The sequence below is a fragment of the Anabrus simplex genome, chromosome 1 (genome assembly GCF_040414725.1).
Source record: "Anabrus simplex isolate iqAnaSimp1 chromosome 1, ASM4041472v1, whole genome shotgun sequence".
NCBI classification, from domain to species: Eukaryota; Metazoa; Arthropoda; class Insecta; order Orthoptera; family Tettigoniidae; genus Anabrus; species Anabrus simplex.
Genome location: NC_090265.1, coordinates 1,716,185,286 through 1,716,211,973, shown reverse-complemented (window position 1 = coordinate 1,716,211,973; position 26,688 = coordinate 1,716,185,286). Strand labels below are relative to the sequence as shown.

The window sequence follows — 26,688 nt, the reverse complement described above, 5'->3', positions numbered from 1 at the left end:
ATGTCAAAAACTTAACATGTTATAGACATGAAACTTGGTATTTGGAAAGTCCTTTAAAATACAGGAACACGTACTTTTTGTTTTCGGAAAAGGCATTTAACGGGGGTGAAAGGAAGTGAAAAAAGTGAATAGTTTTTAATGAGGATGCTTACAGTATATCTCACAAACTGATAAAGTTACAGACGCGAAAATTAGTATTTGGAATCTACTTTAAAAGTAAAGGAGCGCGTATTTCTTTTTGTTTTCGGAAAATGGGAAGGACTGATAATGGGGTTAAATTCTTTTTATGGGGTTCTTATAGCGATCTCAAAAACTGAAAATGTTACGACGTGGAGATAGATATTTGGAATCTCCTTTAAAAATAAACATTTTTTCTCGATTTGAGAGAAGATTGTTTCTCATAGGTACAGTTCTATGTTGCATGGTCATCTTAGCCCAAAAAGGCAATAACACAAACGTGGTTTACAAAGAGTTTCCAGGGTAAATGAAACTCAATTTGTAGGTGAATGTTTATACTTTAGGGATTTTCAGATAATGTCTTAATACAGTACCGAGGAACGATTACTTTTATTATTTTACGAAATCCACGCGAGCGAAGCCGCGGGTAATTGCTAGTCTATATTGAACCCTTTAGGTCCATATTGAGGGATACCTACCTTCCTTACCTATCAGCAAAGCTCATGAGATCTGTCTCTTGGGTCGTTTCGGGTTCTTCGTCACTTGCTGAGGTAAAGGTAGGGTTCATTAATTCTAATCTATCTACTGGAATGAAAGGTCTATTTAATAGATTCCTATTTATTCAGGGAAATGAAGTAATTTACTATGTCAACAATGTCATAGTCAATTGTGTCCACTGGACACCACAATCATTTTTACATAAATGTCAGAACACTGGTGTGAGACTTTAACGTACCGGTAACTGCCTGATGGGCAATCTTACTAGAAACCATTATCTCAATTATTAATCATTTAAGAAAGGAAAGTCTGGAAATCCTTAAATTCGGCTTCCATGTGAGACCACATGTACCATCATAGTGATTCGTTATGGTCCAGCCCTCGTAACACGAACTCTGGACTCTGGTTATAATTAAGGCCGTCCAATCGGTGTGTGCCACACAGTGGTTCTACGGCATGGACCCTTAATTGAATCGATGTGACCTGCGTCTATGTCATGGACCGACATCTAATCTTCTAAGTTACTTTAAAGTCATTGTGGATGATGACCGCAAGGAAAGGATGCTACAATGGCATATGGCCCTAATCTAAGTCACTGAGGTTGATGACCCCCTGACCATCCAAGTTTCTAGGCTGAAGGCTAAACACAATTAAGTTACATCGGTTGATGACCAAAGTTCCACTTTACTATCCCCAGCACATTCACTGCTCAATCAATCAAAGTTCAATAATTACACCAACAACAATGCTCACAAACTTTGTGGCAGTAAAATCCATTTCCTTCGGATATGTCCCTTTAATCTTTACTTTATTTTTAATATTCCCCAGACAACAAACTAAAATTTCCAGAATGCATCTCCAAGTTACTCGCTTGATTAAAGTTATTTCAAAATGCGGGTTCACTGAATTTAATAATTTAATAAATTTAAATGATTTATCGAAATGTTAAAGAACAGTAAATTTTATCTCCGCGGACTCTGGTTTCTTCACAACTTTCTACGCAGCTGTGATGTGAATTCAATATTGCGATGTTTATCTGGCTGGAAAAGAATATTACATAATTCATGTCCAGCTGTATATATCCCATCTCGTGATATCATGCTTAAAAATCTAATCTAGTCCTAACCGTTATTAACACTTGGATATCCTAATAATCTACGCACAAACCAAACAACTCGCCATATAATTACGATGTCATATCTCGTCATTACCATTATGAATTTTGCACACCCCTCACAGACAAACCGATCATCATGACCATCGCTCTATATTTTGGACAACCCTGAAATTGGGTTACTCTGTTCCTTATACTCAAAGTTCGTGATTTCAAATGTTCATTACGTCCCCAATCACAGTATTTCACAATACTTAGATCATTACCGGCTATGAATTTTCAACTAAATCCAGCATTTTAACATATCCCCTGGCCGAGAATACAGTACAATCTCAACTCCACTCCTATTCCCGTTATTATCCCCGCTGTCCGATTAGGTCTCTCACCCCATGCTCGCTTGGCAGTTACATAAACCACCCGGTTCGTTCTACCTGACTGACTTCTCAAAATGCTCCCTTTAAAATCTGCCGACATGATTAAACAAATACGATATTCTAACCAACAAAATGCACAGATATGCTTCCAGATGCCCACACTAATTATACGCGTCGCCAATTATGATATGCTTCCAGATGCCCGCACTAATTATACGCGTCGCCAATTATACCGCTATGGATTTCTATGAATTTCTTTCCATTCTCAACATTATAAAATATTCCTCGGGTTATCATATCCCGGCTTCAATGACAGGACTCTAACCTGATTCGCACATCTCATCTCAACTCATATAAAACACTCCTCGGGCTCTGTATCCCGGCTTCAATGACAGGTCCAACCTGATTCACAAAACTAACCTCTGTTTCCCAGCTCCACAATTATCATCGACAAAGAACTGGAATAAAATCCCCACTAGAAATCCCAACATCTAATATCGCACAATGCATTACTCATGAATAACTTCGCATAAATGATATCGTATTTAATAACTTGATTTTTACGAGAAATGACTGAAACATTCTGCTAGATCTTTTTATTGTCAGTCAGACACAGTTTAAAATGGGCATAGAAAAACGTTTCTCTCCGTGACAAAATTCATCTCCCTTGGCTCTCACCCGACAGCGCGCTTCCTCTCGATTGAAAATGAGTAACCATGGATTATTATTATTAACGTCAAATTGCAGACAGAAGAATTTTACATCGAATGAACATCTTACTTCGACATCACAAAATACATGCAGTACCCTCACACGGATGACGATCTACATTGGACGTGATCTCACTTCGGAACCCTATTCAATAACTTTACAACATTATACGGCCCTCGCAAGACTTCAAAAATTTATCCAAGTGGAAAATAAAACAAATGACTCTTTTAGTCGTACTCTCACATTTACAAAACTTAGTAGGGCGACCACTGCGTCGTATATCCCCATGCAAATACACTTTTAGAAATCACGAGATGAGATATAAGAGGTAGTAAGATGGAAAGTCACATTACCTTATGTAGTCACACCATTGTTCGTCATAGGGCTCACCTGCGACCCTGGCATTTTATTTAGCCATTTTTACATTCATGGCTGTACATATCATTGTGTTTCTTCAGGTTTCCTGGAATAAAGCATAAAAAAAAAGAAAATACCCTTCACTTGTTTGCTGGGCGCACACGATGGACTATAATTATTTCGGCACACGAATTACTTAATCACATTAGAATATTTCAGTACTTTGACCGTCCTATCTGATACACTTATTTCTCTCAAGAAAACTATCTCCCCATGGAGTCAAGACTTAGCCGCAATGGCTAAAATCTGCAGTTGAACTCAGTCTACTTTCGTTGGTTTGATTTAGCAGAGCAGCTCAACAATTTTTCGTCCGCTTTGTATCACAAATGCCGGAGAAGGAAACTTCGTCATGGCGTCCCTTCATATTTATAGCAGTTACCCCCTCTCTTCAGGTCTCTCCCTTTGCCGCCAAGAAAATTTCTCTAAATTTTCTGACTTACCTAAACTGTAATTTCAAGAGTTTTGAAAGTGACTACATGCCTGCTACATTTCTGACGATAGTGTTCATGGACATTTAAAATTTTTACGGGTTCGATTTGTGAGATGATTGACCCCCTTTGATAGGCACTATATTTTTTTGACTTGGCGTGGTCACGCCGTGTACACGCGCTTTGAAATAGTTCATAAAAATTACTTGAGATTCTTTCGCCGTCGACACGTGTGGTTGACGTCACGTACCCCAGAGCGTGGGACCGAAGGTAATCACCCCCTCGTCACGTGTCAACTCCATGCTATCAAGAATCCAACTTTAAGTTTAATTGTTACACTATGCAAAATGTTCTTAGGGCACAAAGGTCATGGGTTCAATATATATAAAAGAGTGCCTGTACTTTGGTCAGAATTTTAAAAAAGAACTGTATAACTGTATCGGCCGTGTCCACAGTAACAAGGAATGCATTTTTTAATTTTCCGGACTGTCTGTCTGTCTGTCTGTCTGTCTGTCTGTCTGTCTGTCTGTCTGTCTGTCTGTCCGTCTTATGTATGTGTGTATGTCAATCAGTCACTACTGATCTGCATTTAGGTCAATCGCCCAGGTGGCAGAATCTGTTGTTTTCCTAGCCTTTTCTTATGAGTGCAAAGAAATTGGAAATTCATTGAACATCTCCCTTGGTAAATTATTACAATCCCTAACTCCCCTTCCTATAATCGAACATTTGCCTCAATTTGTCCTCTTGAATTACAACTTTATCTTCATATCGTGATCTTTCCTACTTTTCTAAAGACACCACTCAAACCTATTCGCCTACGAATGTCATTCCACGCCACCTCTCCACTGACAGCTTGGAACATACTGCTTAGTCGAGTAGCTCGTCTCCTTTCTCCCAAGTCTTCACAACCCAAAATTTGCAACATTTTTGTAACGCTACTCTTTTGTCGGAAATCATCCAGAACAAATCGAGTTGTTTTACTTTGGATTTTTTCCAGTTCTCGAATCAAGTAATCCTGGTAGAGGGTCCCGTGCACTGGAACTATACTCAAGTTGGGGTCTTACCAGGGACTTCCTTTACATCCTTACTACAACCCCTAAACACCCTCATAACCAGGGGCGTGTTTTCCTTGCATGCAAGGCATTTATTGCATGCGTTATGATAACGCAACGAACTGTCTGAAGTACGATTTTAGGTTGTTTCAAGTCAAGTATTAATGATTCTGTTTCCTAAAGGTTTACACATGACTAATCAAATATCTTCATTCATAACATTAGTTCATTAGTCAAGTGATACATATGGAGGTTAGAATTCGTCTGTTGCATATGTTCTTGGTTTGTGTTTGTTCCTATCAGTAGGCCAGTGCTTGACTACATGGGCGCCCATGCCCGGGGGCAAGGTGGGAAGCGACCGCCCCCGCCCCCTAGCTCTCAGAGAAAGGAAAAATCTAATTTAGTCAGGGGTTTTTCTTTCAAGAAAATTATTTCACAATCGGTATTACGTAGAATTGGTAGGGGATACCGTGTGAGGTACTCTACCGTGGAATACAAGTCGCCATTCATCTTCCAAAATATTAAAAATACTACATACCCCCAGATCTAGCCCCCCCCCCCCCCGCCCTCCCTACAAACTATCCTATGGGCGCCCATGCTTGACTGCAACCGGCTATTAATCCATATGTTCGATAGGCTCACTTGATATTTTCGTTGTCCTGACTTTGATACGTACGAGAATGGATAAAAGATGTGAAAAAAGTGATTGAGTTTTAGCGTCAACTATTCGCAGCCTTTGGCACAATTTTAACTATCCTTGTTCTTTTTACTTCTTTTTACTGTATGTGCTCTTAAAAATCTCTGTTGAGATGGACTAGCAAAATCTTGGTTTATTACCCCATGTGGTGGATGTGGTAGAATAACACCGATGGTATCCCTTGCCTGTTGTAACAGACAACTAAAAGGGTCCTACGGGCTCCCAACTGGGGGGGAAAGCATGAGTTGGCGACCACAGGGTCCTGAACTGAGTCCTGACATTGCTTCCTCTTTCATCTATCCTATCCGGCCTCCCTTGTTCAAATATTATTTTCCGATCCTGACAGTATTAGGTTGCGAGGCCTAGAGAGTCTTTCTTTTCACACCCTTCATAGTCCTTCTCTTTCTTTGGCTGATGGCTTAATTTTTCGAAGTGTTGGATCCCTTCCATTTTTCTATCTGATTAGTGTTATATATGATTGCCTAGTTGTACTTCATCTTCAACAATAATCATCACCACTACCATCTTGGTTTACTGGTGGTATAAGCCAAGATTTTAAAAGATAGCATTAGTCTCCGAGCAGAAATGCACTAGGGAAACACAATGTGTATCATTATCAACCCATGAGCGCAACGTGAAGCTGCAGTTTTGATGTTATATTTCATTCCTTGCTATGGAACATTCTATTACCAGTCCTATCAACCAAATACTCAAAAGTTCTGTAATCTAACCTTAATCTCTGATTGTATTCATATGTTTCTTATGTACCAGTACAGGCTGTTTCTGGTCTAACATTTATTGAACGGTGAATTTTTGCACTCATTCCACATCATTATTTGAATCGGAGTCAACCATTTCACTGATCTTCGCGATTTTATGACAAAATATTAAAATACCACTCCTTTTAGTTTCACTAATAATATGGATTATGAGTCAAAATACACTCGTGGAAATAATCCCAATAATATGAGTAAATTTTATTATTAGGAATAGGCCTACCTACTAATAATTTTGAGTCATAAACTAATTACTAATATTATTAGCTAATAACTCTATGAAACATAATACTAATATTATTGGTTTCTTACTAACAATATTAGTGAAAGATGTTTTATGAAACAGGACCCTCACGGGCCTTGCTTGGGGATGGGATGATTGGAAGGGATAGACATAGAAGACGGAAGGAAGCGGCCGTGATCTTAGTAAGGTACCATCCCGGCTGTTATGAAAATTTGGTTATGATTATTTGCTCCCGGTCTCAAAAAATGGTGGACACTGGCAGGAGATCAGTGCTTTACTTGGACTCTGTGGTGTGTGATGCCTGATGGGACAGTGAAGACAAAATAGTGATGTATAACGGCGGTAGCCATGTGTATGTATGTTTGTGACGTGTAAATAAATAGTATTTCCTATCTTTGTGGTTAATTCTAGTTCGGTGTATTAGTCCCTTAACAAAACACCGGCATTTGCCTGGAGGAGAAGTGGGAAACCACGGAAAACCACTTGCAGGATGGCTGAGGTGGGAATCGGAGCCACCTCTACTCATTTGACCTCCCGAGGCTGAGTGGACCCCGTTCCAGCCCCCTCGTACCACTTTTCAAATTTCGTGGCAGAACCAGGAATCGAACCCGGGCCTCGGGGAGTGGCAGCTAATCACACTAACCACTACACCACAGAGGCGGACATCTTTACATGCTGCTGACTGAATGCTTCTGGCTTTTGAAGATCTTCGCATACACACTCCCCTTGTTCATTAATGATTCCTTGGAATATCCTTCTTGGAACCTGTTTCGTCCTTAAAGTACCTATTCTTACCATTCCATTTTTCACTAAAATTTGTATGAGTGCCAATCATGCTTGCCATCATGTTATCCTTAGCTGACTTCTTTGCTAGATTCAATTTCCTATTAAATTCCCTCAATTTCTCCTTACTTTCACAGCCATTTCTAACTCTCTTCCTTTCCAATGTGCACCTCCGTCTTAAGTGTCTTTACTTCTCTGTTATAATATAGTGGGTCTTTACCATTCCTTACCACCGTTAAAGGTACAAACCTGTTTTCACATTCCTCAACAATTGCAACAATTGTATGTACGCGCATCACGAAAAAACGGCTGAAGAGAACTTAATGAAAATCGGTATGTAAAGTCGGGAAATACGTCGTTACAATCTAGGCTATAAATAAGTTTATTCACGCTGTGGGGAATGGTAGTTTAGGCGAAGTCCTGAAATGTATTGCTCAAATCTTAATGGCGGTCCTATCGATAAATACTACATAACTAAAAATATATAGGATTCAATTTCCGATCATTTATGTCTTATACATTTTTACCGTACCGGCTATGTTAAACGAGATATATTCATGAATTTCGATTTTTGTTGCCAAGTCCACATCAGCGCCGATCCACTAGAAAATAGGTGAACGGAATTTAATAAAAATCGATATGTAAAGTTTGGGAATAAGGTATTACATTTTTGGCTATAAATAATTTTTATTTACGCTGGATGAAATGGTAATTTAGGGGAAGGTGTCTAATTTTGTAAATACCTAGGCCTATGTTATTAGTCATATCGAGAAGTATTGAATAATAATAATAATAATAATAATAATAATAATAATAATAATAATAATAATAATAATAATAATAATAATAATAATAATAATAATAATAATAATAATAATTGTACCGGGCGGTACACCTCCACGCCGCTAATTTAAAATGTGCGCCAGTCGAAACTCCTCTGCTGGAGGAAGTCTGAACTTTATCGAGGGTATTAATTTTCAAGTTTCTCAGAAGATGTCACTACTTGGAAAGTTTGGAGTTTTTGAACTGTGCCACTTTTGATGTATTTTTGTTTTACCGGTAGTAAGAAGTGTGAACTTTCTCTTCTAGAGGACACTACTGAAAAACTACAATGGTGCACCCTAGTGCAATGTGAAAGAACTGTTTTTGGAGAAATTTTTATTTCAAAAGTTTGTTTCTTGTTAAATTTCTTTCTGTTATTGTTTAAGTTGGCTGTATACCCCTCTCTTTCCCCTTGTTTTGTATTTAGCCAATCCCGAATTTCTTTAATTAATTTCTGACCAATCTGATGTATCTTCCCCCAACTTGAATATGCTGCTTATCCCTAACCAATAAAGTGATTGTGGGCGGGTGTTTTCTTCCCTAAAACGCCTCGAACTTTCCGCGAGAGTATATAAACTGCTGATTTTTGGATCTCTACGCCACTTCTGTTCAATCTTTCAGTGTGTAAAGTACATAGCAGGGGGCGGGAAGCGCCTCTTTCTTCGGCAGCGGTCAACAACAAGGTAATGGCCGATTAATAACTTCTTTCTTTGCTAGCTCAGCAGTTTATCTCTCGGGGCGGGTCCGAAGCTTTTCCATAATGTAACCTTCCTTAAAATGTAAAGACCCTTGGTATCTATTCTATCTTTAAACTGCATATCGGGATAGAGAGTGCTTAACCCTCTCGAGCTCCCACTCATATTGTTTTGAGGTGAACTTATTTTTTCTCAACCTATTCTTCTTTAACCCTTTCAGACCCGAAAGAAAACTGGCGGTGTGAATTTTTGTTTTTACGTCAAAAACTGACTAAAATGCCCTTTTATACATATATTTTTAGTTTATTCTACAAAATAAAAATTTTAAAAAATGAAAAAAAGCACCCGCACATTTGTGCGTGTCAGGACTTACTTCACTACTTAGAAAATAGCAAAATTAACTAAATGCATGTGAATATACATATGCACATGATCAAATGTTCTATTTTCCAGTGGGGAGTAATTTAAAACAATTAAATCTTCGTTCAAACACAAGTAAACGTTACATTTTCTACATTGAGGAGGAGTTTTGATATTACTGCCCTTTTGGCAGCAGCAGCTTGTCGTCAGACCTGAAAGAAATCTGGAGGTGTCAAAACGTCAAAACTTACTAAAATGCTCTCAAATACATGTTTTTACAGTTTATTTTACAAAATAAGAACTATCGGCTGAAAAACAGAACCCACACAATTGTGCGTGTCAGGATTTCATTCACTACTTGCAAAAAATAAAAAAATAAAAAAATTCAACTCAGTACATGTGTATATGCACATATACATGATCAAATGTTCTATTTTACAGTGTGGAACGATTTTAAACAATTAAAATCTTATACATTACATTTCGCATGCAGAGTACGAGTTTTTCTTTCACAGTCCTTTTTGCGACAGCACCCAGCACTCCTGCATGCATTGCCTGTAAGGAAACCTAGCCCGCTCATATGTGCGTATCAACATTCAAAACCTCATGGTATTACGTACGATGTTGTAAGTTTATCTTTACGTTTGCTACACAATCTACACACTTCATTGGTTATATTCTGATATTCAGTAGAGCTTCTAGATTAATATAAATACAACAAATAAATACTTACTTTAGGTATTACTGCTTCCCGCCATCTTGCTAATGAACTGTATTTTTAAACTCTTCTTCCTGCCCCCTGGTGGTCAAGCACTAAATAAAAACAACTGAAGTACATGCTACGTGTCCCGCACATGCACTGCAGTCCGGTCTAGCGCCAAGAAAACATCAAATAAGCTCAGACATAAATAAAATAAGAACCCGCACAATTGTGCGTACACGGTCTGAAAGGGTTAACGTAATGTAAATTGTTTCTTTCTTAAGTCACCTCTTTAGTATGGGATTAGCCCTTGTATTAACGGCCTAGTGCCAAGTAGGTTTTAAACAAAGCGTATTAGGAGCGCAAGTTCGCCTCCTCTCAAATTGTTATTTTAGAGGTCATGTAATTAATCTTTTTCTCACTTAATAGACCTCAGTAGGTTTGGTATTTTACCCCTGTGTCTATGTCCAGAGAGGACAACTTGAAGGTGGAGTTTGGTGTGGCCTTTGAGAGGCTTAAAGTTTGAGAGCGAGCGGCTCTTTCTTGAAAATTGAGTGTTGTATGCCTCGAGGAGGCTTTTCTGTGTAATTTGGAGCAAGTGCTCCTGAGCATGAATGGGGTTTTCTGCCCCTCTGTTAAAACTTATTTTGAAGTAAGGTTGGGCTGATTGCCCAAGCATTGTGAAGTCGGGGCGCGAAGCCCAAATCCAGTAAATATTGTAACTGCATTTTGTTGACTTGCTACTCTGTACCTGCCATGCTTGTTATTTCTTTATTTTGAAAAGAAAATATAACCTTGTTAATTTTACATGAACTCTAATTTCGTAGCTTGAGACCCGTTCACACCCGCACCTTCTTTCATCTCTAACTACAGCAAAAAACACGGTAACAAGTGGTAGCAGAGCGTGGTTGAATGGGTCTCAATTTAGCCCCTTTTGACGGCTAAACATTGTTTGTTCCGAACTCTAACAATTTTCTCAGTTGCTGGAATTTTCTGATTTTTTCAAAATTGTTCTGTCATCATGCCCAACCCTCGCGATATTCTCCATCTTAACTATTTGCGCAAGGAGGAGTTGATCTATGAGTTAACTATCAGAAATGTGCAATCTGGAGGCACGGTTGCGATAGACACCAACAAGCTTAGAGAGTCCCTTGATTTGCCCATTTCCATCCCCAATTTGGGAGAGAAAGAAATTGACGACTCTCTTTCCACGATCACCGAGAATACTACTGGGCTACCATCGGTAGTTAGTTTTTTGACGAAAATGATCCTTCTCCTAATCAAATTAAGCGTGTGCAAGCCAGGCTATATGATTTTTCAAATAGAGTTAACGATCTGTTGTCTCTGAAGTTGAATGACGTTCAGAGGAAGGAAGCTAGTACGTTGCTTGAAAGTATTTCTGAATTATCTAGCAAGGTCACTCAATTGTTAACTGGGGAAGTTCCTCCCAAAATTGATCAACCCACCACGATGAATGTAGGTAGCGAGGAAGAGCCTCCTAAGGGAGAAGCCAATAGGATAACCGTTGCTGCTCAAACTATCTCTGCCCCATTGGACAACGAGTCTGAACGCCGTGCATCGTTGAATAATATACGTTCTGAATTAACTTCCTTGCCACTGAAACCTTTACCTACTATGTCACCCGGGTTTAGCAGCTTGCCTCATCCATTGGCAATGTTGCTCAGAGGTATCTCTAAGTTTTCCGTTAATATCACCAGTGACGTAATTTCATTTTTAAGATTTTTAGTTGAATTTCAGGATCATGCCCTTGTGTTTTCTCTTTCCCCATGTCAGATTTTGCAAATCATCTATCCCTATGCAATTGGTATTCTCTCAGACAAAATAGTAAGAGCCATTGCCGAGCAATCATCTATTGAGGATTTCCACGCCCACTTGCTAGCTAACTTCATCCCGGCTAGGGCCAGGTCCTCCCTTATTCAGAAGTACTATTATCGTGTACAGCGTTTGGATGAAAACTTAGCAGACTTCATCCAAGATATTAAATTCTATACTAGGGTGTTTGCCCTTCATTTTCCTGAAGATCAGATTGTACAGGCTATTGTAGAAGGAATTTCACCATCCTATAGGTCATATTTGTGTTTCGCGGCGTGCCCGCAAACCTTCTCTGAACTTGAAGCATTGGCCGTCTCAGCGGAAGGAGTTAGATACGCCGATTCTTTGCGTGTCACGAAAGAACACCCTCCTTCTTTTGGTAATCCTCGGCCTCCTCCTCCTCGCCGACCAGTCACACCTCGTAAATGCTATGCTTGCGGGTCGCCCGACCATCTTCGGAACAAGTGCCCATTGCTCAAATCTAGTGGGACAAGGAATGGAACTGGTTCATCACAAGGCTGTTTTAAATGTGGGGCTTTCTCACATATCGCCAAGAATTGTCCCAATTCGAATAGCACCCCCTCCTGCTCAACTTCAGGTGCAACTTCCAACATCAATCAAAAGTGACTAGTGGCTTCGGCTGAGTCGACTAATCCATCTTCCCGAGGCTCAGCCCCTGGCAAACAGGTCGTAAATTCAGGGAATGTTCAATCTGCAAATCTGTCTGTTGAATGCCCCAAAGAGTGCCTTAGGATTGCGGCGGATACCCCCGCACAGGTCCCTTTTCTCAAACTTGAGTTAAATAATGAACCTGTAACAGCTCTTTTAGATTCAGGCAGTGTTTGTTCGATTATTTCGGCTGAATGGTATTCTAAATTGAAATCTGTTTGTAAACTACCTGACTATGGGTCATCTCCTGTTCAATATGTTTCGGCTAATTCATCTCCATTGGAAATCCTAGGTTCTGTAAATGTCAAAATTCGTATTTTTAAATTTACATGGAAAATCAAATTGTTTGTGGCTAAGCACCTGTCTTGCCCCATCATATTGGGAGCTGACTTCATTTCTCACACTGGTCTTGTGCTCGATCTTCAGAGTAAGTCGTGCACATTCAAATTTGCGTCCAATTGTAAAATTCCCTTGTTAAAGTGTAATTCTGTATCATGTTCATCTATTTCGCCTACCCAGGATGAGATGTTGTTAGACCTTAGACATCTACCTGAGGAGCAGGCTAATAGTATTCGTAAATTATGTCAGTCATTTCCAGAGGTGTTCTCTGATACTCTTGGTGTTTCTGACCTTATTGAATACAAAATTGAGGTCACGGATTCAATTCCTGTCCGTTTTCCACCTTATAGGCTATCTCCGCCTAAAATGAAGGCTCTGAAAGAAATCATCGATCAGATGTTGAAGGATGGTATTATTAGGCCCTCTAAGTCGGCGTATTCGTCACCTATTTTTCTAGTCCCGAAACCCCAAGTTGGCTTCAGGCCTGTCATTGATTATAGGGCTCTCAATCGGAAGGTGGTGTTACAATCTGTGCCCCTTCCTGACCTTCATTCTTGTTTTTCATGGTTTCGTAAGGCAAAGTTCTTTACTATCTTGGACCTGAATCAGGCCTACAATCAAATTCCCCTTGCGGAAGAGTCTAAACATCTTACAGCGTTTGCCACGGACTGGAATTTATACGAATACAACCGCGTGCCTTTCGGGCTCCCCACGGGAGCAGCTGTACTCACTAGGCTGCTAGATAGGGTCTTCTCCGACATCAAATTTGAGTACTTGTATCACTACTTGGATGATGTCGTCGTATTTTCGGAGACCTTTGAAGAACATCTAGATCATCTGCAAGAAGTTCTCAATCGCCTTCGTAAGGCTGGGTTAACTGTCAAGTTGTCCAAGGTTGCCTTTGCTAAGCCCTCTATGTCATTCCTAGGGCATATTGTGTCACCGGATGGTGTTGCAGTCGATCATTCTAGAACACAGGCCATCCGTGATTTTAAACCTCCCAAGGACATCAAAGGTATCGCCAGGTTCATTGGCATGGTGAATTTCTTCAGGAAGTTCATTCCTAACTTCGCTAATAGAGCGGCGCCCTTGAACCTTCTTCGTAGGAAAGGCATCAAATTCGAGTGGGGACCTTCTCAACAAGCCACTTTTTAAGATCTTAAATTAGCTCTCTGTAATGCCCCTGTACTTGCTATGCCTGATTTCTCGAAGAAATTCATCGTCCAAACCGACGCGTCGTCGTCAGCAGTAGCTGCAGTCCTTCTTCAAGAGACTGAACTAGGGAGGCGACCCATCGCCTATGCATCTAGGACTCTATCGGCTCAAGAAGCCAAGTATTCTATCTATGAGCTGGAAGGGTTGGCAGTCTTATTTGCTTGGAGAAGTTCCGTCTCTATTTGGAACATGTCAAATTCGACCTGGAGACAGATAATCAAGCCTTAAGCTGGGTCTTAGGTAGGCCGCGTCGTACTGGTCGTATAGCCCTTTGGGCCATCCGAATTTCTGCCTTCCAATTCGATGTCCGGCATATCAGAGGTACCGAAAATGTTGTTGCTGATGGACTCAGCCGTATGTTTTCCAACGACGTCGAGACCCATGAACCGGTCGACAGTTCATCACCGCCCGAGTCAATACTATCTGATGTTAATGCCATCTTAACAGGTGCTCCCATGCTCTTTAGGGATATCGAGAAATACCAACGTGAAGATCCGACGCTGGCTCCGATAATGGAAACCCCTTCTTCTGGGGAACATGTTGTCCCTTATGTTCTGAGGAATGGTGTTCTATGTTGCCCTTCGAGGCATGATAAGATGATGAAGGTTGTCGTTCCAGCTGTTCTTGTGCCTATGATCTTCAAGTACTATCATGAGACCCCATTAGGGGGGCATCTTGGAATCTTTAAAACTCGTGAAAAGATTCGGGAAAGGTTCATCTGGAAAGGTATGGACGGTGAAATCCGTGAAGTAGTAAAAGCTTGTAAATCTTGTTTGCTCAGTAAACCCACCATGTCCACCAAGGTAGGCCTTTTGTCTTCGCATCAAGCGTCGCGCCCCATGGAACGCCTGTATATTGATTATGTAGGACCCTTCCCCCAGTCAAAGGGAAATGCCAACAAGTTCATCTTTGTATGCGTAGATGGTTTTACAAGATTTTCCTGGTTATTTCCGACTAAGCTGGCTACCGCTCAGTCCATTACTTGCCTAAATTCTATTTTTGCTTCTTTTGGTCCGTGCCAATATATTGTGTCTGATAATGCTAAGGCGTTTACATCAAATCTTTTTCGTAAATTCTGTTTTGACTTGTCCATCTCTCATATAACTACTTCTGCTTATTACCCTCAACCATCTCTGGCTGAACGGGTTAACCGTAATCTCAGGTCCGCGCTTATTGCCTATCATCATGAAGATCATTCCAGGTGGGACACGTCCCTGCATTGGTTATCTTTTGCTTTGAATTCGGCGGTTCATGAATCACATAAATTTACTCCAGCTTCTTTGATGTTCAAGTTTGTTCCCAACACGCCGCTCTCTAACCTCTGGTCTCTGAGTGACATTCTACCTGAGACAATAGATCCGGACAACATTAAAGATCTTTGGAAGAAGGCTAAAGCCAATCTTAAAGTGTCTCATGAAAACGTTAGGGAAAGGTATGATCGTGGATGGAGACCCACCCATTTGAAGGTAGGTGACCAGGTAATGGTCAAGAATTTTGTTCCCGCGGGCAAGCTTGCCCCCAGATTTCATGGGCCGTGTGTCATTCTCGATTTCATTACGCCGGTTACGTTGTTATTGAGTAATCCAGCCACCGAGAGGATATTTAGGGTTCACCTGTCACAGGTGAAACCAGTGTAAATTTTGTGTTAACTTGCTTAATATAATTTAAAAGGAATATGAAGGTTATATTTTTTTTAAGTTTCATTTTTAAGGCTTTCTGCCCCTTCTATAATATTTTGTTTTATATGTATGCATTTTTGTAAACCTGCCCCGAACCGTTAAACTGCCATCCTGTCCTTGCCACGGCCATTACCACGCTCCTGTCTCCTGCTCCACTCTACACAGTGGCTTATTTAATGCCATGGATATCTGCACGCCGCTGGCCCCTCAACCTCTCCACAAGCCTGTGCCCTCAAAAAAAGGATGATGATCCAACAATTCTGCCGCCTAGCTTTAATGTTTCAGTGCCCCCGCAGCCGCGCGGCGCCGTGCAGCGACTGGGATAGAGGAAGGGCCCCCTCGACCCCAGCGAGGACGACATGTGCACGGCGAGCCGGAGCTCTCCTCCCGGCCAAGGCTGATGTGCGGCGCACGACCTGCTACTGGCCCGCAGCCTGTATATGTTCACCGCGGGCGCGGCGTGCTTCTACACCTCTGCTCCCCTCATAGTGCGGGCGAGCGGTATCTCAGGGTTCTTGAGGGGCCCGGGCGGCCTCCTCTGAACGCAAGCAGTGGCGGCTGGTCTGGCCGTTAAAATCATCAACGTTTGAAGTACATATCCAGCTATATGGACATTCCAGTTCAACTTTACTACCTTTTCTTGGGAATTCAACAGCAATATTTGGTGGACTTTGAAAATTTTCCTCAACTTTAAAAACTAAAGTTTTCCTTCGGAATTCAACTTCTACAAACATAAAGACTTTACTTCACCAGTTACAACAAAAATTTTGAAACTGAATCAAACCAAATTAAGAAAATCTTATAAATACTTCTGCAATTAATCTCCATATCAACATCAAAACTTGGACCTTATTTTCAAACAAAAGTTTATGTTCTTCTGTGTTACCCCTTGGAGGAACTTTTGGGGGGGGGGGAGGTCTGTACCGGGCGGTACACCTCCACGCCGCTAATTTAAAATGTGCGCCAGTCGAAACTCCTCTGCTGGAGGAAGTCTAAACTTTATCGAGGGTATTAATTTTCAAGTTTCTCAGAAGATGTCACTACTTGGAAAGTTTGGAGTTTTTGAACTGTGCCACTTTTGATGTATTTTTGTTTTACCGGTAGTAAGAAGTGTGAACTTTCTCTTCTAGAGGACACTACTGAAAAACTACAATGGTGCACCCTAGTGCGATGTGAAAGAACTGTTTTTTGGAGAAATTTTTATTTCAAAAGTTTGTTTCTTGTTAAATTTCTTTCTGTTATTGTTTAAGTTGGCTGTATACCACTCTCTTTCCCCTTGTTTTGTATTTAGCCAATCCCGAATTTCTTTAATTAATTTCTGACCAATCTGATGTATCTTCCCCCAACTTGAATATGCTGCTTATCCCTAACCAATAAAGTGATTGTGGGCGGGTGTTTTCTTCCCTAAAACGCCTCGAACTTTCCGCGAGAGTATATAAACTGCTGATTTTTGGATCTCTGCGCCACTTCTGTTCCATTTTTCAGTGTGTAAAGTACATAGCAGGGGGCGGGAAGCGCCTCTTTCTTCGGCAGCGGTCAACAACAAGGTAATGGCCGATTAATAACTTCTTTCTTTGCTAGCTCAGCAGTTTAACTCTCGGGGCGGGTCCGAAGCTTTTCCATAATGTAACCTTCCTTAAAATGTAAAGACCCTTGGTATCTATTCTATCTTTAAACTGCATATCGGGATAGAGAGTGCTTAACCCTCTCGAGCTCCCACTCATATTGTTTTGAGGTGAACTTATTTTTTCTCAACCTATTCTTCTTTAACGTAATGTAAATTGTTTCTTTCTTAAGTCACCTCTTTAGTATGGGATTAGCCCTTGTATTAACGGCCTAGTGCCAAGTAGGTTTTAAACAAAGCGTATTAGGAGCGCAAGTTCGCCTCCTCTCAAATTGTTATTTTAGAGGTCATGTAATTAATCTTTTTCTCACTTAATAGACCTCAGTAGGTTGGGTATTTTACCCCTGTGTCTATGTCCAGAGAGGACAACTTGAAGGTGGAGTTTGGTGTGGCCTTTGAGAGGCTTAAAGTTTGAGAGCGAGCGGCTCTTTCTTGAAAATTGTGTGTTGTATGCCTCGAGGAGGCTTTTCTGTGTAATTTGGAGCAAGTGCTCCTGAGCACGAATGGGGTTTTCTGCCCCTCTGTTAAAACTTATTTTGAAGTAAGGTGAAGCATTGTGAAGTCGGGGCGCGAAGCCCAAATCCAGTAAATATTGTAACTACATTTTGTTGACTTGCTACTCTGTACCTGCCATGCTTGTTATTTCTTTATTTTGAAAAGAAAATATAACCTTGTTAATTTTACATGAACTCTAATTTCGTAGCTTGAGACCCGTTCACACCCGCACCTTCTTTCACCTCTAACTACCGCAAAAAACACGGTAACAATAATAATAATAATAATAATAATAATAATAATAATAATAATAATAATAATAATAATAATAATAATAATAATAATAATAATTGTACCGGGTGGTACACCTCTACGCGACGCAAGTTCAAATCTTGCGCCAATTGAAACTCCTCTACAGGAGAAAGCCTGAACTTTAAAAACTGTATTAACTCAACGGTTTCTCTGAAGATGGATCTGTGTGAATTATGATGTGTTTTTGTTGGTCATTGATCAAGAAGTATGGACGTTCTCTACCAGATGTCTATACAAAAAACTATGATTATGCACTCTGGTGTAAAGGAATGTACCTTCTTGAAGAAATTGTGTATTCCTAAGTTTCGTTTTTACTAATTTTTGTTCTGTGGTTTGTAGGTTGGCAACATTGATCCTTTCTTTCCACCTGTTTTGAATTTAACCAATCACTAATTTCTGTAATTGATTTTCCTCCAATCATTGCTTTCTTCTTCGATATGGATATGTTGCTCTAAGCTATCCAATAAAAGCGAAAGGGTGTGTCTACTCATTCCTGAAAGGTCTCAAATTTTCTACGAGGGTATAAAACTGCTGATTTTCTTGTCTCGGGGCCACTTCAGTAACATCTAACTTAGTGTGTGTGGAAATGTAGCAGGGGGCGGGAAGCGCCTCTTTCTTCAAGCAGCAGTTCTTCTACAAGGTAATGGCCTGTTAACATCTTCATTTCTTGCTAGCTTAGCAGTTTAACTCTCGGAGAAGGTTCGAAACCTTTAATATGTAATCCATCTCCTTAAAATGTAAATCCCTTTTTCTGTCTGTGTAAAAGCTACTATTCCTTGAACTGTAATTCGGGGATAGAGAGTGCTTCACCCTCTCGAACACCCCTTCATTTTGAAATTGAGGTGACTACGCTTTTCTAACCGTTTCTACTCTTCCTTAAAGTGTTTAAATCTTTCAGACGGGTCACCTCCTTAGCTTGGGACTAGCCCCTGTATATCGGCCTAGAGCCACCTAGGTTTTAATATGTAGAGTTAGGAGTGCAAATTTACGCCTCCATCCACTTTGCTTTGGGCCAGTAACTTAACCTGATGTTTTCTTAATGCGAAGGCCCCGTAGGTTGGCAGATAGTAGTGAAGTTTGTTGTGGCCTTTAATAGGCTTGTAAAACTGAGAGCGGGTCTGCTCTTTTTCTTAACATGGTAATTGGGAGCAAGTGCTCCTTGGTATGAGGCACACCAGGCAAATGCTGGGGCTGTACCTTAATTAAGGCCACGGCCGTTTCCTTCCCATTCCCAGGCCTTTCCTGTCCCATCGTTGCCATAAGTCCTTCGGTGCGACGTAAAACAAATAGCGAAAAAAAACATTACAAAAGAACTAGTGAATTTAGTCTTTTGTTGCTTAGTCTATAACAACGCCGAGCATTGCCAACATGCAAATAATGTTTAATCTTGTTAACTGGCGATGGTTTTAGTCATAGGCCTAATTGTCTTAAGGTGTAAAACCGCGTGGTCATCGGTCCGTATTGACAAGGAAAATCGTGAAGAATAGTATAAAAATGAGAAAAAAACCGTGTAAAGGAACGATCGCTTGAAGAATAAGACGTCGAACCGACACAGATAGGTCTTATGGCGACGTTGGGATAGGAAAGGCCTAGGAGTTGGAAGGAAGCGGTCGTGACTCTTTTAAGGTATTTTCACACCATTTGCCTGGTGTGAACATTGGAAACCACGGAAAACCATCTTCAGGTCTGCCGACAGTGGGATTCGAACCCACTACTCCCGGATGCAAGCTCACAGCCCCGCGCCCCTAACCGCACGGCCAACTCACCCGGTGAAGACAAGAGGGAACTGATCAACAATAACATTACATTGATCGTTGTTGTGGTGTGATTTGTCTCTTATGCTGTCACTCATTTCCGACAGATGGGATTACTGCTGCGATCCGAGTAAAACAACTTGCCTGTTTATTGGCGGAAAATAGCTGCGGAATTAGATAAGTTTGCACTTGCACTGTGATTATCCCGCCAACGACGAGTACTACAGCTACTAGATTAAAAAAAAGATCTGATATGAAAACATATTTGTCATAAAACATGTTTTATCGCCCACCTTACTGCATCGTCAACTGGGAAACTATAGCACATGGTAAGTCAAACTGGCGCCAAATCGTTTATGATGGAACTAAACGTTATGATCAAGACAGAAGAACAATGAATAGAATATGAGAGACGGAATTGCAGGAAAAAACGGAGCGAGAACGAAGAATAGTGGTGATCTCTCATGACCCTCTGCTGCTACATTATCATTATCATCATCTGTCTATCTATCTATCATCATCATCTATCTGTCCGACTCGTTGGCTGAATGGTCAGCATACTGGCCTTCGTTTCAGAGGGTCCCAGGTTCGTGCCCCGGCCGAGTCGGGAGATTTTAACCTTCATTGGTTAATTACAATGGCTCGGGGGCTGGGTGTTTGTGCTGTCCCCAACACCCCTGCAACTCACACACCACACGTAACACTATCCTCCATCACAATAACACGCAGTTACCTACACATGGCAGATGCCGCCCACCCTCATCGGAGGGTCTGCCTTACAAGGGCTGCACCCGGCTAGAAATAGCCACACGAAATTAAATAATCTATATCTCATTATAATAGTGTACGTGGGTCTCTTGAGGAGACGTAACTGATATTCCAAAATACATATTTATATCTGTTTGACGAATAAATGCCTGTGATGATGACAATATACCATTTGTGCAGTTAAGTGTGCCACTTATACTCATTCGTTCCGAATATTATTGATAAGTAATATAGGCCCAAATGCATTCAGAGGTTAAACCATTTAATTATAACAACCGACTATTGTGTAACTACCACACTGTCGCGGACAGTTTTGGGGTTTGAGAAAAAATACGCTATACTAGGCTACACAAAAGGAAAGTATGCATTCCATTTTAAGAGGACAGTTCACTTGTTCAAACATAAAAAGGAATAGTAAGATTTTTTTTTTTTGTAACTAGGAGAGGCGATGTTAAAATTTCCACGTTTTATGGATATTCTTAACATTTTTCTTTTTACCTACAGTTCCACGCCCATTTTCCCTCGTTCATGGGAAATTTCCCTCGATCTTGCAACACTGCCCTAAACTGGGAAGCACGGTCGTGCTTACAAAACGGCCTCGCCTAATTTTACGCCGTTTTGTCTTCCAGTGATCGTTATTTCTGAAGCGTGCAATAGTACTCTTAGCTAATTTCTTGTGAACAAAGCGATTATTGCCTGCCATTGATGTTGTAGTGTTACATCACCTTCAATCTTCATCGTCATTTTACTCTGTATTAAGAACTGAACCTTTTGACAAAACACGGAAAAGGAAAAGTAACCGTCGATGGCCAAAAAACTTTGAAAAAAGAAATCCACCCATTCTTGACATAAAGTAGCCATCGGTTTCAGAGCAGCGAAATCCTGCATTTAACGAAGCAAGTAAGAAATTAAACGAAATATTAGGTGATAGGGGAGCATTTTATCATCAGGTAGTGACGGGTTGGTAACGAAACGGAAGACATTATTCTCCTCTCTATAGCAGAAAAATAGATTTAGAAAAGTGTTACTGTACAGCCCGACTGGAAAAATCCTGCGGGGGCCCATGCGAACCATTTTTTTAAATCATGTTCAGTTAATATTAGCGAATTGTTTTGACATTTTCTGTTTTGTTCCCCTTTAACATTCCTTCAGCACTGTACACCCCGGCTACGAGGTTCCGACAAATTCTGTTTAGCCGTTCTCCTGTGATGTCGCCAGACAAAGCTGAACTGAACGTAGGTACTTTCCTCTAATCCGAGATAAAAACGAAATTTGAAGAGTTCACATTTGGTCTTTACAACTTGCTTTACGTCTCACCGACACAGATACGTCGTATGGCCAAGACGGGATAGGAAATGCTAGGAGTGGGAAGGAATCGACCATAGTCTTGATTAAGGTAGGTACAGCCCCAACATTTGCCTGGTGTGAACATGGGAAACCATGGAAAGCCATCTTCAGGGCTGCCGACAGGGGAGTTCGAACTCACCATCTGTCGAATACAAGCAGAGAGCTACGCGACCCAAACTACTCAACCACTCGCTTGGTACGGACAAACTTCTAATTTATTTAATCTTCATTTATTTAAAAAGGTAGAGATGACAACAACTTTGTGGGTACTTATATCACATTCACCAGTTTAAATGCTAAATGAACCATTCAAAGCAGAAAATACAGACATTTCCAGATTTAAGTGCAATACGGTCACGGACACAAAATCGAGCGTGTGGATGCGCAGTTTGCGTCACGTAACAGATAGTTTGCATTCGAGATGTAGCGGGTTCGAACCCCACTGTGGGCAGCCCTGAAGATGGCTGTTCGTGCTTTCCCGTTTTCACATCAGGAAAGTGCTGCGGCCGTACCTTAATTAAGAAAACGTTTCCTTCCTTCCTTCCTTCCTTCCTTCCTTCCTTCCTTCCTTCCTTCCTACCTTCCTTCCTTCCCACTCCTAGTCCTTTCCTATCCCATCGACTCCATGAAACCTATGTGTCGGTGAGCGTAAATAAGAAGACACACAAGTCGAAATACGGAGGTAGGGCAAAGCAAAATGTAATGCCATTGTTCACGATCATTTCATCTGCCCGTCCAAAACTCTTCATACCGTCTTTTTTCAGCAAGGTCATGTATGGACGTTGTAATCTAGTCGAATTTTATAATTTTTAGACCTAACAGCATGTAAACGTAGCCTACACTATCCCAACCGCCATTTTAAAATGTAATTTAGGGTACGGTAATGCTCAATAAGGGGCTTTGCAATGAAAATGATGTAAGACTTTCAATTAAAATATGATGATTGCTGTATTTTCATCTTGTGATTGCATCTATTCTCTCTTGTTCTCATCTGGAACGGCTGGCAATCCTGTACATAACAATTAAGGTATATCTACGACCATGCATTACTGATACACAGGCAACACTTACGGGAGATTTGAGAGGTGTTGTATGTTGAAAACTTGGTAAAAATCTCCAAAGTTCTTGACTGCACTTACTGCACTCTAGAAAATGTATTTTATCAATGTGTCCACCACGAGATAGCGACAAGTCCAATAAACAAAGGTCATGAAGCACGGTGTAAATAGAGGAAACACGCGACTATTACGTATCAGTGTTATGACCCCGATGTCTTGTAGACACTTTTATCAGGCGGGGTGGGGCAAAGAACGCCAACACAAGCGAGCCAAGGCTAGACGGGCTGGCCTGTATGAACCTAGCAGGCCCTACTCAACTACAGGTAGCCTATACATTAGTTCATTCTATTATTTTTTATGAAATATCAGGGTGAAGTGCTTTGCGCCTGTGGTATCACGTTACCTTTACGGCCATTTTTGTTTTGTTGGCCCACTCGTGTGCTATCATACGCGGTGGCTAATGCTCTCAAATGTAGGAAATAAAAGTAATAAATAATTAAATCAGGAACGGTACCACAGTAGAAGATATAGGTACTGTATATCTCCGAAATACACTTATCGTTTATCGGCTGATGGGCGCCCATGCCCAGGGGCAAGATGGGGACGCCCCTCCCCCTCCCTGGTTTCAAGGAAAGGAAAAAATCTAACATAGTAAGGTGTTTTTCTCTCAATAAAATGATTTAAAAATAGGTATTACGTAGAAGTGGTAGGGGATACAGTGTGTGGTATTCTACCGTGAAATACAAGTCACCATTCATCTTCCAAAATATTAAAAATACTATATAACCCCAGGTCTCCCCCCCCCCCCCCTACAAACTGTCCTATGGGCGCTCTTGTCGGCTGTAATCTCAAAGATTCTGGCGAAATATTCTTTTAGCTACCGGTAGTCGAATTATAAGTGACTTTTCGATCATGATTTTAGTTTCGAAATGACCTATTTTTACCATTACGGTACAAGGTTCACTGCCATATAATAAAGTACTCCAAATAAATGTAGCAAATAATTTTCTAAATCCCATATTCACATGTCTGCTGGTAACTGTCGTATTTGTTGTTCGAGGCTTTCCATGCTACCGGTACTGTTATTCTTCTCCCGACTTCATTTTACTTCTATTGTTTTCCTTGATTAAAGCTTCCAATGATAAAAAAAATATCTTCAGCTGATCGATTTTTGAAATTCCGATCATCAACCATTATTATGTAGATCTATAATACGTCTACAGTTTGTTTGTTTGTTTGTTAGTTTGTTTGTCAAACCCATGTCCCGTTTCTCTACGGGGTCGGGTATGATTAAGATGAATCTGTCTTGGTGGGTTTTTATGACCGGATGCCCTTCCTGACAGCAACCTCATCAGAGGAGTGAATGAGATGAAAATAGAGGGTGAAGTCCGCTTCTGTGGTGTAGTGGTTAGTGTGATTAGCTGCCACCCCCGGAGGCCCGGGTTCTGATTCCCGGCTCTGCCACGAAATTTGAAAAGTTGTCAGAGGGCTGGTACGGGGTCCACTCAGGCTCGGGAGGTCAACTGAGTAGAGGTAGGTTCGATTCCCACCTCAGCCACCCTGGAAATGGTGTTCCGTGGTTTCCCACTTCTCCTCCAGACAAATGCCGGGATGGTACCTAACGTAAGGCCACGGCCGCTTCCTTCCCTCTTCCTTGTCTATCCCTTCCAATCTTCCCATCCCCCCGCAAGGCCCCTGTTGAGTATAGCAGGCGAGGCCGCGTGGGCGAGGTACTGGTCATCCTCCCCATTTGTATCCCCCGACCCAGAGTCTGCAGCTCCAGGACACTGCCCTTGAAGCGGTAGAGGTGGGATCCCTCGCTGAGTCCGAGGGAAAAACCGGCCCTGGAGGGTAAACAGATTAAGAAGAAGATAGAGGGTGAAACCCGGTGCCGGCACATAGCCTACTCCTGTCGAATAGCACCAAGGGGCCTGCTCAAGGCTTAACGTCTTCATCCAACGGAGGAACCACCATTAACAACGTCATATGCCCTCACTCCATACGAGCACTGCTGAGAGATTTGGAATTTAATCCAGACTTTTGGCACGCAATCTAGTGATTAAATATTGTATACTACCCTGCCAGCCAACATTCTGATGGCCAATATTCAACGGAACTCGAACCGTCTAACTACGGTGTCAGACCGATAAGACTTCAACGCCTTGACGATTACTGCCACCAGGCGGGCTTATAATACTGTACATCTACAGTGTATAAAACAGGACAAGTTGGCTGTGCGGTTACGGGCGTGCAGCTGTGAGCTTGCATCCGGGAGAGAGTGGGTTCGAGCCCTGAAGATCGTTTTCCGTGGTTTCATATTTTCACACTAGGCAAATGCTGGGGCTGTACCTTAATTAAGGCCACGGCCGCTTCCTTCCCATTCCTAGGCCTTTCGTCTCTCATCGTCGACCTAAGACCTACCTGTGTCGGTGCGACGTAAAGCAGATTGTTAAAAAAAAAAGTATAAAATGAGAGTTTTGTCTGTACATTGCTCAGAATTTAAAAATAATGGTATTTCTGTATCAGTCGTGTCCACAGTAACAAGGAAATGCACTTTTTAATTTTCCGTCACCTTTGTCTGTTTATCTGTATGTACGCGCATCACGGAGAAACGGCAGAATCAATCAATCAATACTGATCTGCATTTAGGGCAGTCGCCCAGGTGGCAGATTCCCTATCTGTTGCTTTCCTAGCCTTTTCCGAAATGATTTCAAAGAAATTGGAAATTTATTGAACATCTCCCTTGGTAAGTTATTCCAATCCCTAACTCCCCTTCCTATAAATGAATATTTGCCCCAGTTTGTCCTCTTGAATTCCAACTTTATCTTCTTCATATTGTGATCTTTCCTACTTTTATAGACGCCATTCAAACCTATTCGTCTACTAATGTCAATCCACGCCATCTCTCCGCTGACAGCTCGGAACATACCACTTAGTCGAGCAGCTCTTCTTCTTTCTCTCAATTCTTCCCAACCCAAACATTGCAACATTTTAGTAACGCTACTCTTTTGTCGGAAATCACCCAGAACAAATCGAGCTGCTTTTCTTTGGATTTTTTCCAGTTCTTGAATCAGGTAATCCTGGTGAGGGTCCCATACACTAGAACCATACTCTAGTTGGGGTCTTACCAGAGACTTATATGCACTCTCCTTTACATCCTTACTACAACCCCTAAACACCCTCATAACCATGTGCAGAGATCTGTACCCTTTGTTTACAATCCCATTTATGTGATTACCCCAGTGAAGATCTTTCCTTATATTAACACCTAGATACTTACAATGATCCCCAAAAGGAACTTTCACCCCATCAACGCAGTAATTAAAACTGAGAGGACTTTTCCTATTTGTGAAACTCACAATCTGACTTTTAGCCCCGTTTATCAACATACCGTTGCCTGCTGTCCATCTCACAATATTTTCGAGGTCACGTTGCAGTTGCTCACAATCTTGTAACTTATTTATCACTCTATAGAGAATAACATCATCCTCAAAAAGCCTTACCTCCGATTCCACTCCTTTACTCATATCATTTGTATATATAAGAAAACATAAAGGTCCGAAAACACTGCCCTGAGGAACTCCCCTCTCAACTATTACAGGATCAGACAAAGCTTCACCTACTCTGACTCTCTGAGATCTATTTTCTAGAAATATAGCAACCCATTCAGTCACTCTTTTGTCTAGTCCAATTGCACTCATTTTTGCCAGTAGTCTCCCATGATCCACCCTATCAAATGCTTTAGAC

General features: G+C 41.2%; 1 protein-coding gene across 2 annotated transcripts in view; it reads right to left on the bottom strand.

Moving 5' to 3' along the window:
* The window catches only part of LOC136882167 (hemolymph lipopolysaccharide-binding protein), a 61,332-nt gene extending 38,230 nt beyond the window's left edge, over positions 1-23,102 (bottom strand). For both annotated transcript variants that reach the window (XR_011018817.1, XM_067154726.2), the window contains exon 1: positions 22,955-23,102. The gene's annotated coding sequence lies outside the window, so the exon portion shown is untranslated. The remainder of the gene's footprint in view (positions 1-22,954) is intronic.
* Between the last annotated feature and the right edge of the window lie 3,586 nt (positions 23,103-26,688).